At 41.4% G+C, this 13,744-nt stretch overlaps 1 protein-coding gene across 1 annotated transcript in view; it reads right to left on the bottom strand.

The window, feature by feature from the left end:
• The window catches only part of COL17A1 (collagen type XVII alpha 1 chain), a 51,446-nt gene extending 44,856 nt beyond the window's left edge, over window positions 1–6,590 (bottom strand). Inside the window, exon 1 of the mRNA XM_060034128.1 lies at window positions 6,457–6,590. The gene's annotated coding sequence lies outside the window, so the exon portion shown is untranslated. The remainder of the gene's footprint in view (window positions 1–6,456) is intronic.
• Between the last annotated feature and the right edge of the window lie 7,154 nt (window positions 6,591–13,744).

Here is a 13,744-nt window from a genome sequence, read left to right as displayed (position 1 = left end):
CTTATTTAGGTCTTCTGCCCATTTTTGGGTTGAGTTGTTTGTTTTTTTAATATTGAGCTGCATGAGCTGTTTATATATTTTGGAGATTAATCCTTTGTCCATTGATTCATTTGCAAATATTTTCTCCCATTCTGAAGGTTGTCTTTTCATCTTGTTTATGGTTTCCTTTGCTGTGCAAAAGCTTTTAAGTTTCATTAGGTCCCATTTGTTTATTTTTGTTTTTATTTCCATTACTGTAGGAGATGGATCAAAAAATATCTTGTTGTGATTTATGTCAAAGAGTGTTCTTCCTATGTTTTCCTCTAAGAGTTTTATAGTGCCCAGTCTTACATTTAGGTCTCTAACCCATTTTGAGTTTATTTTTGTGGATGGTGTTAGGGAGTGTTCTAATTTCATTCTTTCACATGTAGCTGTACAGTTTTCCCAGCACCACTTATTGAAGAGACTGTCTTTTCTCCATTGTATATCCTTGCCTCCTTTGTCATCAATTAGTTGACCATAGGTGCGTGGGTTTATCTCTGGGCTTTCTATCCTGTTCCATTGATCTATATTTCTGTTTTTGTGCCAGTACCATATTGTCTTGATTACTGTAGCTTTGTAGTATAGTCTGAAGTCAGGGAGTCTGATTCCTCCAGCTCCGTTTTTTTTCCTCAAGACCGCTTTGGCTATTCAGGGTCTTTTGTGTCTCCATACAAATTTTAAGATTTTTTGTTCTAGTTCCATAAAAAATGCCATTGGTAATTTGATAGGGATTGCATTGAATCTGTAGATTGCTTTGGGTAGTATAGTCATTTTCACAATGTTGATTCTTCCAATCCAAGAACATGGTATATCTCTCCATCTGTTGGTATCATCTTTAACTTCTTTCATCAGTGTCTTATAGTTTTCTGCACACAGGTCTTTTGTCTCCCTAGGTAGGTTTATTCCTAGGTATTTTATTCTTTTTGTTGCAGTGGTAAATGGGGGTGCTTCCTTAATTTCTCCTTCAGATTTTTCATCATTAGTGTATAGGAATGCAAGAGATTTTGGTGATTTTTTTTTTTTTTTTTTTGCGGTACTTGGGCCTCTTAATGTTGTGGCCTCTCCCGTTGTGGAGCACAGGCTCCAGATGCACAGGCTCAGCAGCCATGGCTCATGGGCCTAGCTGCTCCGCGGCATGTGGGCTCTTCCTGGACCGGGGCACAAACCTGTGTTCCCTGCATCGGCAGGCGGACTCAATCACTGCGCCACCAGGGAAGCCCTGTGCATTAATTTTGTATCCTGCAACTTTACCAAATTCATTGATGAGCTCTAGTAGTTTTCTGGTGGCATCTTTAGGATTCTCTATGTATAGTATCATGTCGTCTGCAAACAGTGACAGCTTTACTTCTTTTCTGATTTGGATTCCTTTTATTTCTTTTTCTTCTCTGATTGCCATGGCTAGGACTTCCAAAACTATGTTGAATAATAGTGATTTGATTCCTAGAATTCAAACTTGAATTCAAAACTTGATTCCTAGAATTCGAAGCATAATTCTTTTGTGTGTGTGTGTGTGTGTGTGTGTGTGTGTGTGTGTGTGTATATATTGTGTGTGTGTGTGTATGTGTGTGGTACACGGGCCTCTCACTGTTGTGGCCTCTCCTGTTGTGGAGCACAGGCACCGGACGCGCAGGCTCAGCGGCCATGGCTCATGGACCCAGCCGCTCCGCGGCATGTGGGATCTTCCCAGACCAGGGCACGAACCCGTGTCCCCTGTATCGGCAGGCAGACTCTCAACAACTGTGCCACCAGGGAAGCCCCGTGTGTATATTTTTTAATGAGTCATTCCCACTTCTTGTATCAGTGAGATAGTAATTTAATAGTTCCACCTTGGATTCTATTCTTTTGTATTGGGATCTTTTTTTTTTTAAGGTCTAATTGAGCAGGCTGCCCCCTGCTGAATGTTAAAGGTCTTACATAGAAGATCTGGTGCCCTGACTATAAAACTTCCACTTTTTGCCCAAGTAACACATAGCTGAAGGATATCTGTCAAAGCACATGGTGCTTTCAACTAATTCATTTTGATGTATCCCATAATGTTCAGTGTTCTATATGGAGCTCTACAAATACAAGACATTCATGCTTCATTATTTAGAGTTCGGATGTGAGAATGTTTGATGGATTCAAATCAGGATAAAAATCATAATGGTCATACTTGTGTGGAACTTTACACTTCTTATAACATGAAACTTTCTCTTCATAACGCACCAGGCCTACTATGCTTATTTACAGACATAAGTAGTGAAAACATGAAGAAAATCAGTGTAAAATCTATTGAAATACATAGGAAAATATTTGTACATATCATCTGTGTTCTCCCTTCACTCTTACTCTGTGTTCTGAGTAGAAAAATCATTGAGATCTTGTCCGCTGTCCTGAAGCCTGGATGAGATAAGGCAAGGCTGACTTAAGGGGTGGGGCCGGGCTGGGGGGTGGGGGAGGAGCGTGATTCAGGCTTGAACACACAGAAGACCATGGCAAGGATCCCTGACCAACTGGGTGCATTTGGCTGTAGTTCCCAGTCTCAGGCTCTGCAGGGACTTGAAATCTGGCTTTCCCTGTGGTTCTCTCCTCCCAGCCCCCCAACCTTCCCTTCCTCCTCGTTTATTTGTTGGATGCAGTTCAAATTGGATTCTAGAATTCTGGAGCAAGCTACTTCTGCCCAGGACAACCCTTTCTTGAACGCTTTTAGTCTTTTTCTTCTGCCTGGTGACCTTAGGGTCTACTTATCCATTAGGTGCAATGGGCACAGTGCCTAGCCCCATCATACTTTCAGGGGCCCACAAAAATGTTTGAACTTTTTTATAATCGAAAGGAAAAATGAACACAATCCAACCTGGATTATATTCTTTCAATGCAGGTTTTTTTTTTGGTTTGTTGTTGTTGTTGTCATTGCTTGTTTTTTTCCTGGAGGCAGGACATCCACAAAGGCAAAATTATCTAGGGCCGACAGAAGTCCTAGTGCAGCCCTGAATGACTGTCCCACTGAAAATCAAGACCAACTGGTCAACTACCCAGGGAAATTCACCAAGATCCACACACTTAGCGTCAGGGCCTGATCGAATGTGCCAACTTTTTGCTCATCAGAGTTTTTTAAATGCAGCAAGGAATGAGGCATCACGGAAAAACTCCTGGCTGCATCTGAGAAGACTCAGTTCTTTGCAGGTATGTTTCCCAGAGCCAAAGAGCAGGGGCTCCATAAGCAATTTAACAATGGAGTTCAACCTCATTAGAGGGCCAAACCTAGCCTGTGACTGTCTGCATTCCAGCTATTACCTGTATGACTTATGTCACACCAACCTACCTACAACCTGACACCCTCTCTGAAATCCTATGTTGAAGCATGAATTGCCTTTGGTACCTCTGAAATCCCTCCTCCTTTTTTTATTTTCTCCCAACTGGTCATTAGCTGTGAAGCAGGAGGTATTTTGGAGTTCAAATGCCCCTGGCTAAAAAAAAAAAAAAAAAAAAAAAAAAATGCCCCTGGCTGCTGGTGGGGAGCCACCTAGGATGGCACCTGAATCGATATGAAATATTATCCTGAAAGGAACTGTTTATAACAATCCATGGAAACTTTAACTTCCCACAAGTTATTGCTTACTATGATCCTTTAATGAAAGTTGCTGCCGGCAGCTATAAATTTGGGTTTGGCTGGGTTGTTTCCACTTGTAGCCATCAAGGCAGACTGATGATAGCTCCACTCCATTTGTTAAGAGTCTCAGCGTCTAGGCAGCAAAACTGGCAAGTGTTTTCTTGCCCTTTCTGTACCCCGAGATATAACAGACATTTCTAGGTATCCCCCATCTTTTTCTTAGGTCCCAATGATGAAGCCTTAAGATCTGCAGCAAAAAGCCAAGAGTTCCCTAACTTCCAGAGGGCGTGAAGAGACAGCCTGCTAAGAAATCAGATGCCCCCCTCCAGGGCCTGGGGGCTCTTCACTGACTGGTGCTCTGGGATAGAAGGCCTCCTAGGTGGGTGCAGGTAGATTGGTTCTTGCCCCTCTCTCAGCCTGCAGCCCCTAAATGGCTGCATCCCATGGCCTTAACACAATGATTTCTCGGGCCTGAAGTACACAGGACGGAGCTCTGCTGACCTTGCCAAAGCTCTTTCCCAGATTGATAGTCTGAAATGGCAGAGATGTTTTGGGAGGTGGATTCCTTTAAACCAGAGGTAATGGGAAGCTTTCTGTGAGTTATCAAAGGAAAATGATGGGTTGAGGCACAAATCTGGACAGGGATCATCCCATGGGGGCCTATAGTTTTCCCACAGGACTTCCTTTTTAAATATTTTAAGTGCCGGTAGTTTTAAAAAGTGTAACTTAAGGGAAAGGAAAGTTACATGCCCAGGCACGTGTCTGAGCCTGCCTCTCCCAGCAGTGCTCATCCGTACACCTTCCTCCAAAAGCACTACTTAATGGAAGCACAGTCAAGTAGCATAATTTTAAACTTCTTGGATGTCTGAGCCACTTAACTAGAACCGAGGATAAGCAGGTCATTCAAGTTCTTAATTCCAAAATTATGTTCATTTCCATCCATAGTTCTAAGGGGCTGCTTTGTGGCTATTTCAATACTTAATGTTCTTTTGAAGATGTAAAAATGATCCTGTGTCATTTTCTTATGTAAGAAAACACAATGCAAAATCCTTTTTCTACTTGTATGAGGTTTTTTCCTTTCCCCTTCATTTAAATGATGTCACATCCACCTGAAACTATTCCGATGAAGATGGGGTGTAACCCAGGCACAAACCGCTGATACCAACAGAAAACCACCTCACTGAACTTATTATAACAACTCATGAAACACTTGGCCTTTGACACCAAGAAGGGAATAGAGAAGCTAAGTGTTTTTCTACTTTCCAATCTCTGCATACTTTACATTGTAAAACAAAACAACGGAATAACCAAAGTGTGGGAAAACCACCCACTAGCTCTTGCTCTGTTAACAGAGAAGGGGCAAGCAGTTTGCAGGGGGTATGAACACCCATGTCCTAGCGTTAACTGTTTCAGAGGCTTCTGACTCCACGCCACCCCACCCCCGTGGCTCCCCAGCAATGGGTCTCCAGCTTGCTGCATTTGGCTTCCTCCATTTTCATAACCCAGGGGTGAGGGAGCTTGGGCCCTGGCTTTGTGATCATGCCGCTTGTTTCGAGCCATGTTTGGTTAAATCCTGCCGCCGCTAACAATGGCAGATGAGCCAAACCAGACAGATGCAAACTTCTTTCGGTCAGGCATAATTTAAGAATGTGGTTAGTCCTTAGGTCAAATCGGTTTCACCAATCTGGGTTTCTATCCAAGCTTGAAGCAGGACTCCTTGCTTTAACTGCCCCCATGTCCACTCTGATCAGATTCGTGTGAGTGTTTTGAAGGGGCTGAGAGTAAAGCAAGCCCCCTCTGACTCTCGGAAGGGCTCCCTGGGGGGCTGGACATGTGCTTTCGTTTAGTTCCGACTTTGATCTGTACCTTAGCTCTAAGAGAAAGCATGTGGGTGTAAGGAGAAACAATTCTCCTTTCCAAATAAATTTCTTTTAAAAGTCTCGCTCACTACCTTTTATGGACAGAACAAATCCAACTCTTAAGGCTACTAATTGACCGCTTCTCAAAAGAAGTGAGGTACCACAGGCTTTGCCTACACTTCAAAAAGTAAAGTGGTAATTTGTCAGTTAGTAGTTAATGTGGTCCAGTGAGATACCTCAACTGGTAATTCTCACCCCAAAATGAATTCCTTTTGGCCCAAATTGGCCAGTAAAAGTAAGACAGATTTTTTTTTTTCTTGTTCCAAGTTTGCCTCCAGGAAGTTTCTGGATTAATTATATCATTTCAGATATTCCACTTTACTTTAGATTAGGGGTAGTAATCGTCAAGCGTGATATACAGCAGTGTCCACCCGCCCCTTGAGCTTTATCAGAACCTCCCAGCGCAGACACCCGGGTTTGTGTCTAATAAGCACTTTGGTTCTTAGTTCTCAGGGGCTACTTCTAGAAGCCTCAACTCACCTACACTTTAACTTCACCTCTGAGCTGTCCTCTTGCTGTCAAGGGGAGAGAGGGGAAGTAGAGGAGGGTGGGGAGAGAGAAACTGATTGAGAGAGAAGGAATTATAAACTCATCATATTTTAAATAAAACAATTTAACACAAGTCCTTTTACACTACTGAAAACAATACCAAAGAAATCTGGCCACTGGAGCTCACTTTATCTTAACTGGCCTTTTTCTTCTCTTTCCCACTGACAAAACTTTCTTGTTGTTCCTTTAAAAGACCTACCCTAAAAATAGAACACATGAGCCAAAGTAATCATTTATGATCAATTAATCACTTCAACCAGAACACTGGAAACTAAATAATGTCATCTCAGATTCTCTGACAAACATTGAAGTTCTCAGTGGCAAACCTCAAATTAAAATCTCACAAGAAGAGAAAACGGTCAAATTCCTATTACTTACCTAGGTTGAGGTGTTGAAGGAACCAGAAACAACTTTGAGTAAATGCCCCCTCTCTCCTTCTTCCCCTGACGTTTCCTTCTAGACGTTTGCTGTTCCCACTTTTTTTTATCCAGGCCCAGTCAAGGTGTGTTAGAGCTGAGTGATCTTTCAAAAATGTTCACTTCTTCTCTTGCCCTTGTTTCTTTCGGTTCTTTGCTTCCAAACAAGTCCTGACAAAGGTGTGTCGGCATTTACAGTGTGACTCCACCCTTCCAATTATCTGACACTTGCCGGATTAAAAAAAGTCTGCCTCCAGGATCAAACTTTACAGGAGGCAGAAACCTTCTCCAGTTTAGGTGGATCAATCATTTATGGGCCATGGGGAAAAGGGAGCAACTGTTCAGAATAAGGAAAAGACATTTTATTGCTCCTCCTTACCTTCTACAGCCAGAGAGCTGCCACAACCCGGTATTCCCCTCGCGCGCTGCCATGGGAATAATCAAAATCCCCATGTGCGTGACTCATGGTGTAGCCAGGCGTGTAGGGGCCTGTGGTCAAGGTCTGAGCCTGAGCCCTAGAAAAACTGTGAAGTTGACAGGATTTATATTCAAGACCTGTTTCCCCTATACATACCTTTTCCCTCTTTCCCCCATTCTGGCCCAACCCATGTCAATCTCACCTGGAGGAAACAGTGGGTGAACCAATTCAGAGTCAGACATTAATGACTGAAAATATAGAGCAATTGGTGGCATAGGGTTCATTTTTTAAAAGTAACCAGGTATAGTAATGCTGAGTCTAAGGAGTGATGTGAGTGACAGGATTTTAGGCATTTAGCCACCTAGTAATGGAGAGAGATACTGTTGGGGAGGGTTAAGGACGTTCTTGCCCCTCAATTCAGCACCCACATAGTCTCTACACATGCAAAGACATGTGTGGACTCCCAGAGGCCCTGTAACTCCAGGTACATTTCATGGGGCCATTAGACTTTTGTAAGAGGGCCAATTTGCGCCAATCTAGAAAGTTCTCATGAGCACCTGGATAGCATCTGGCTTTCTGGGACCCCTGAACACTAACTTGAGGGACTTCCCTGGCAGTCCAGTGGTTAAGACTTCACCTTGCAATGCAGGGGGTGCAGGTTCGATCCCTGGTTGGGGAGCTAAGATTCCACATGCCTCTGGGCCAAAAGAACAAAACATAAAACAGAAGCAATATTGTAACAAATTCAATAGAGACTTTAAATATGGTCCACATCCCTCCATAGCCCCCCCGCACAAAAGAGTAATTTGAGACTCTTGGTGTTGGGAATATGGGAAGTCTGACCCTAGAACTCACGCAGGTGGTTCTTTGGAACCGTAGCATCTTCTTCGGACCCAATGCCAGGTTTGGATTCCCTGTTCTGAGGCATTATTCCAAGATCCTGGAGGGGAGCTGAGGAATTCCTGTAGCATAGTGTCCATGCATGTCTACACTGTGCTATTGTGGGTACTCACACTTCATGGGAGGGTAGCAGACAGCCAAGCATCCCTTGTGGGATTCTCACTCCTAAGCTCCCAATATTTCTGCATTGAAGTCACTCATTTCAGACCCCTTTCAATGGTCTAGAATGTGGCACTTATTGGGTTCTTGTTTTCTGGGATGTTCCTGCCTTCCCTAAATAAATATTTATTCAACATGTCTGCTGTTTATCTCACAGAAGAGCATTGAAGGATCTGAAGAGGGAGAGCTTTCAGCATGAAATGAACATAACCCTGCCTCATTTATTCACTTACTCATTAGCTCATGAATTAAACAAAGATATATTGGCTTCTTGCCTCCTGCTTGGAGGCAGACATTGAACTGAGAATTTGGTGGTGAAATACAGACATATTCGCAGTCCTTACGGAGTTCAGAGTCTAGTGGAGGAAGATAGGCCTTAAATGTATTAGTCTGCTAGGGCTGCTGTAACAAAATACTACTGGTTTTGTTAAAAGCCAGAAATAACAAGTCCAAATGGAGTCATTTGTCCCCACAAGAGCAAAGCAAGACTTAATTGCAATTCCAACCTCTCCCAGGAATGGAACCTTTAAGTAGACAATCCGAAATTTCCTGATCAGCACTTAGTGAGGTAATCTGCTTAATAAGACCCCTGCTGTTCCCTTCCCCCACAAAATGATGACCTGGTCTGAAACAATTCTTTCTTGTCTTTTGCTAATAACATCCTTGCCCAACCCTCCTTCTGCCTAAAAACCTGCCATTTTGTACAACCCCTTGGAGAGCCCTTCTATTTATTGGACAGGATACTGACTGATTCATGAATCCTTGAACAAAGCCAATTAGACCTTCAAATTTACTTGGTCAAATTTTGTTTTTTAACAGATTGGTGGCAGTAGTGGGATCCAAAGTGAACTTCCGATGGCTGTCAGAACATTCAGGCATGGTACCCCGTGAACCATTTTGAGTTCACTACCTTTCTCACTGTTTCTGAGGGAGGTTGGTGAGTTCCTCTCTGGTTAGCTCTGCTTTTTTTGCACTCAAGCTCCCAACCTAATTGACTTTCCTCTACAGGACAGGTCAGCTTGAGCTTGTAAATGATTCTACCCAGAGCCCAACTGAGCTGGCGGATGCTTCTGCCTACAGCCCAGCCCCTAACTTTTCAGACCACAATTCCCCAGGTGAAAAACCCAGCCCTAGGCTCTGTCCCTGGATTCCACATTGGACACTGCTGATAGTTTGGTCTGCAGTTCTCTGTTTGTTTGGAATCTTTCCCCAGGTTTCATGTTGGGAGCTGTTGCGGGCAGCTGGAGCTCTCCATAGGCGTGGAATTAGACTATAGTCCCCACTCTTTGGGGTTTGCTGGTCCAATCCTTTCCCCAATCCAAGGTTCCATGGGAATTGGTGGGGTGTGCACAGGGCCATCTTCTGGCCACGACACAGTAACATCTCTTACTTACTGCTAATACATTAAGGTGTTTGTCTTGTTTTGTGCAGCTAAAGGCTATTGCTAAGTGGGTACCTGGAAAACCAAAAGAAACCCCTGTGGGGTCTGTCCCAGGATCCCCAGATTCCATGTTGGGAACTGTTGGTGGCAGCTCTAGTTACCCCATTTATTTAGAATCATTCTGCCGTCCCCATTTTTTGGGACCTGCAGGTTCAGTTCTTTCTCCACTCCCCAGATTATTAGTATGACTCTAAGAAACCCAAAGGCCTAGCTAAAGAAATGGGATTCTTTATATCCAAAGAGTTGTGTGTGTCACCTTCTGGCATACTTGCTTACTTTGTGTTTAAAAACTATAGTCCTGGAAGTTGAAGATCTCTAACAAGATGGCAAGATTTTATTAAAAACAATCTAGAATTACAACAGTCATTATGAGGAAAATTCCAAAGAGATAAGATCATTTAAAAAGTGCACTTAAAAGCAAGAGCTCCTAAATCAAACAGAATTGAATACCTATTTTAATTAGCATGATGAAGGCTCCAAAGGTTTTTGAAATTTCAAAATAGTTTCATTAAAAGATTGGTTGGGGCTTCCCTGGTGGCACAGTGGTTGAGAATCCGCCTGCTAATGCAGGAGACACGAGTCCAAGCCCTGGTCTGGGAAGATCCCACATGCCGCGGAGCAACTAGGCCCGTGAGCCACAACTACTGAGCCTGCGCGTCTGGAGCCTGTGCTCCACAACAAGAGGGGCCGTGATAGTGAGAGGCCCGCGCACCGCGATGAAGAGTGGTCCCCGTTTGCTGCAACTCGAGGAAGCCCTCGCACAGAAACGAAGACCCAACGCAGCCAAAATAAATAAATTAATTAATTAAAAAAAAAAAAGATTGGTTGTACAGTCAGTGCTCGCGTGTGCACTCTGCCCTTGCCCAGCGCAGGGCCCTTTACATATAGCTCTTCATTTCATCACCACAACCCATTTAGGGAGGGATTATGAACCTCATGAAAGCCTGTAGCCTGTTAAGAGGCACTGCTGATATTCAAAGCCAGTTCTCTTTCCAAAGGCCATGTTCTTATTCACCTGGAGATGCTGCCACAGCATGTCTTCCCTAACCCCATTAGTTTTTGCTGTTGTCTACTTCTGTCCCAATTATTTGTTCACTCATGCATTATATACCAAATAGCTACGAGATTCTTAATATGCGTCCTGCTCTGTGCTCGATGCTCTCAATACAGCAGGGAAATCAATGCGTTTCTTCCATTCATGGAACTTACAGTCAATCAGAGGAAATTGAGAATTACTAATCATCATCGTCAAACAGTATTTATTAAGTACCTAGAAAGTGCAGTCTCTGTCATTTTTGCAGCAATGTTTTACTTTGGTGATATCACCTTCACTTTACATATAAGGAAACGGGCTCAGATACATTTGGCAACTGGTTCTGATTTCAGTCAGCTGTAAAGTGTCTGATCAGGGATGCCAGCCTTGGCCTGCAGAATGTCCTGTTGCCTCCTCATGACATCACCCTGCCTCATTACTATGCCTCTTGATTCTTCAATGAATTTCTCATCAGGAACATAAGTCCCTGTGCCACCATCTTTTGCATTTTTTTGCCGCTACCATGTTGTTACTTTCCCTCTAAGTCGCTTCTCTGTCAGAATCTCCCACAGATGGGATCATTTTTGTACAAAGTAATGTGTTCAAAGTAATGTGCTAATAGTCTCAAACAGCCTCATCTCCCATGAGAAACACACATGCGCATGCACACACGCACACACACTTTAGCCATGGCGCATGTATTAAATGAACTAAAAAAAAAAAAAAGATTGGTTGTAAAGGCTAATGAAAAATTAAAGACACTAAAGGTATTTAAAACAACACCTAGGCGTCCCCCATTACACCCTTCTAGGCGGTCATCAAAACACTGGCCCAGAAGTTGATGCCTCAATTGTAATCAACTGAAAGAAACACTGGAAAAAAGATTCTCCTCAAAGGCCCTCGCAAATTCTTCAACATCAACTTAAGTGCCCCGATATAGGCCCCTCCCAGAGTTGACAAAATTCTGAGGGCTTTTCTGGTAAACTGCTGTATTATTCCCTTAAGCAGCCAAGGGGAAACTAAAGTTAAAATTTATTGGGTTGTTCAATACTGCCAGAAATATTCAGTTTGTTCCAACTGAAACCTGACAAGATATTTGAAAGGATTTAATAACTTTATGATCAGAAATGTGGCCAAATTGGAAGCTGTTATTCAGGGCCTGCTAGGAGTTTTTTTTTTAGGGTTCTCCCCTTAGCTAAATGTATCCAGAGGGAAGGAGACATTCCAACAATAGGTGGGTGGGTGCATCAGTTCTTTTTTGTCAATCCCCAAACCTCCTCTATTCATCTCAAAATAGTTGTAAATATTGGGATATTAAAAACAGAATTGTCCTGCAAATATAATCCTCAAACTCCATCTTGGAGAAAACCTGGACACCTTCTCTGTGCCTTTTCTACCCTCATTTTCTCTAGGACCTAAGAGCCATTCTTTGAAATGCAAATGTTTCTCATCACAAAAAAAAAGGAGGAAGAAATTGAGCAGATTAAAAAAAAAATTAAGTGTCTTCTCCACAAATATTAGTAGCTATAAGATTTCTATTTGCATCTATGTGTATCTATATATGTATGTTGTAGATGTGTGATTTTTTTTACCTCTGGCTGGTGTTGCTAAACTTAATTTGTAAAAGAGCTGTATTTAATTGGGTTAAAAGTCAAGTGCTTAGATAAATTAAGGGTTGGGTATTCCACAACTCTCAGAATATAGAGACTAACCCAATTTTTTTTTAAGTTCACGTGATCTAAGGTTAATCTTTCATAAATAAAATCTAGTTTGTTTGTTGGTTTAATTAAAACAGACATGTCATTAGAGTTACCAGCATTAAATATAACACTTTTATTCTACCTTGATTTACAAATTTGTCAGCAAGAAAAATAGGTATGATGAAGTTTTTGTAGATAATATAAACCACTTTTAGGAGCATATGATTTAGATAGGTGTAATTGGATAAGAGTTTACAGATAAACTTTTTAACAACAATTATATTTTATGGTATATGTACTTAAAACTAGCAACTAAAATGTTTTTGGTAATTTGAAACCTTAGAGTTTTGCTAAATTAAGGTAAATGATGGGAATTCATTGAATATCTAGAGTCCAAATTAAAAAAAAAACTGAAACATTAATTATTGAACATAGGTTTATCTATTTTAGGCTTCTTTTTAGAGAAACTAAAGATAAATTTGGTTCTCTTAGAAAACATGTCTTTTGTCACATTGAAAACATGTCTTTTGTCACATTTAGTTTCTTTTTAGAGAAACTAAAGATAAATTTGGTTCTCTTAGAAAACATGTCTTTTGTCACATTGCGAAGAAGCACATGTTTCTAGAAATAATGAAATGTATTCATGAATTTGTCGAACTAAAGAACACTGGTATAAGAGACAGTCTACGATTGTTTACTTCTTAAATTTTCACTAGAAATAAAGTTTCTAAAGGTTTAGAATACTAATGTAATTAAAGCTACTGAAAACAAAAAGTGAAACATCTCCATATGCAAAGAAAGTAGGTTGTGTGTTTTTGGCTAAGAAAACTATGAAGACTGAAGATGGATTTTGGTTAAGGGAAGTAAGAGTAATTTTGTCTAAACTAGAATTTCTGGTTATTACAGAATGGAAGGGAAGAAAATGAAGGACAGACTAAATGTATACAGAAAGAAAGAGGGAAAAAGAGAATTTTACCTTGTGTAATCAAGCTGACTAAAATCCCATTGTTACTATAAGGGTTTTCAAAATTAAGATTTGACATCATAGTGTATTTATGTAAAACTAGAACTTTTCTTTCATCTGCTAACTAGATAATTAAGTATTTTTCATACTGATCTGTGATCGTATTTAGTCAAGTGTCCAAACCTTTTGATATCTTCAACAAATCTTCCAAAATCAAGTTCCAAAAATGAAGTCTTTTTGACCTGGAAAAGACTTTGGGATTTTTCCAGAGGGCCCCTGGAACATTCCAAAATATTTCTTAGACTAATTAGGCTTACTTGATACATTAAATTACATGGGAAGTATTGCTAAATAGGAAGTAACATTAAGCCTTGTTCATGTTTTGTCTGCATAGATAGATGTTATAAGTGTTCCAGAAATTATGTAAAATTCCTGGAAGTCTGATGTGTCCTGCTATAAAATGTTGTCTGTTATCAAAATGGAGGCTCACACTAAAAGGACTGAACATGAGTATCAGGGAAATGCCCTGGCTGACTTTCACGCAAGAGCAGGAGCAATAGAATCTATAAAGACTGTGGCACATGTGGATGAAGCCCATTCTGCTTCTGCAAAAAATGACCCCTCATCACCTGACT

This window comes from Delphinus delphis, chromosome 16 (assembly GCF_949987515.2).
Source record: "Delphinus delphis chromosome 16, mDelDel1.2, whole genome shotgun sequence".
Lineage (NCBI taxonomy): Eukaryota > Metazoa > Chordata > Mammalia > Artiodactyla > Delphinidae > Delphinus > Delphinus delphis.
The sequence above is the reverse complement of the archived record's forward strand: the minus strand, read 5'-3'. Positions and strand labels throughout refer to the sequence as shown.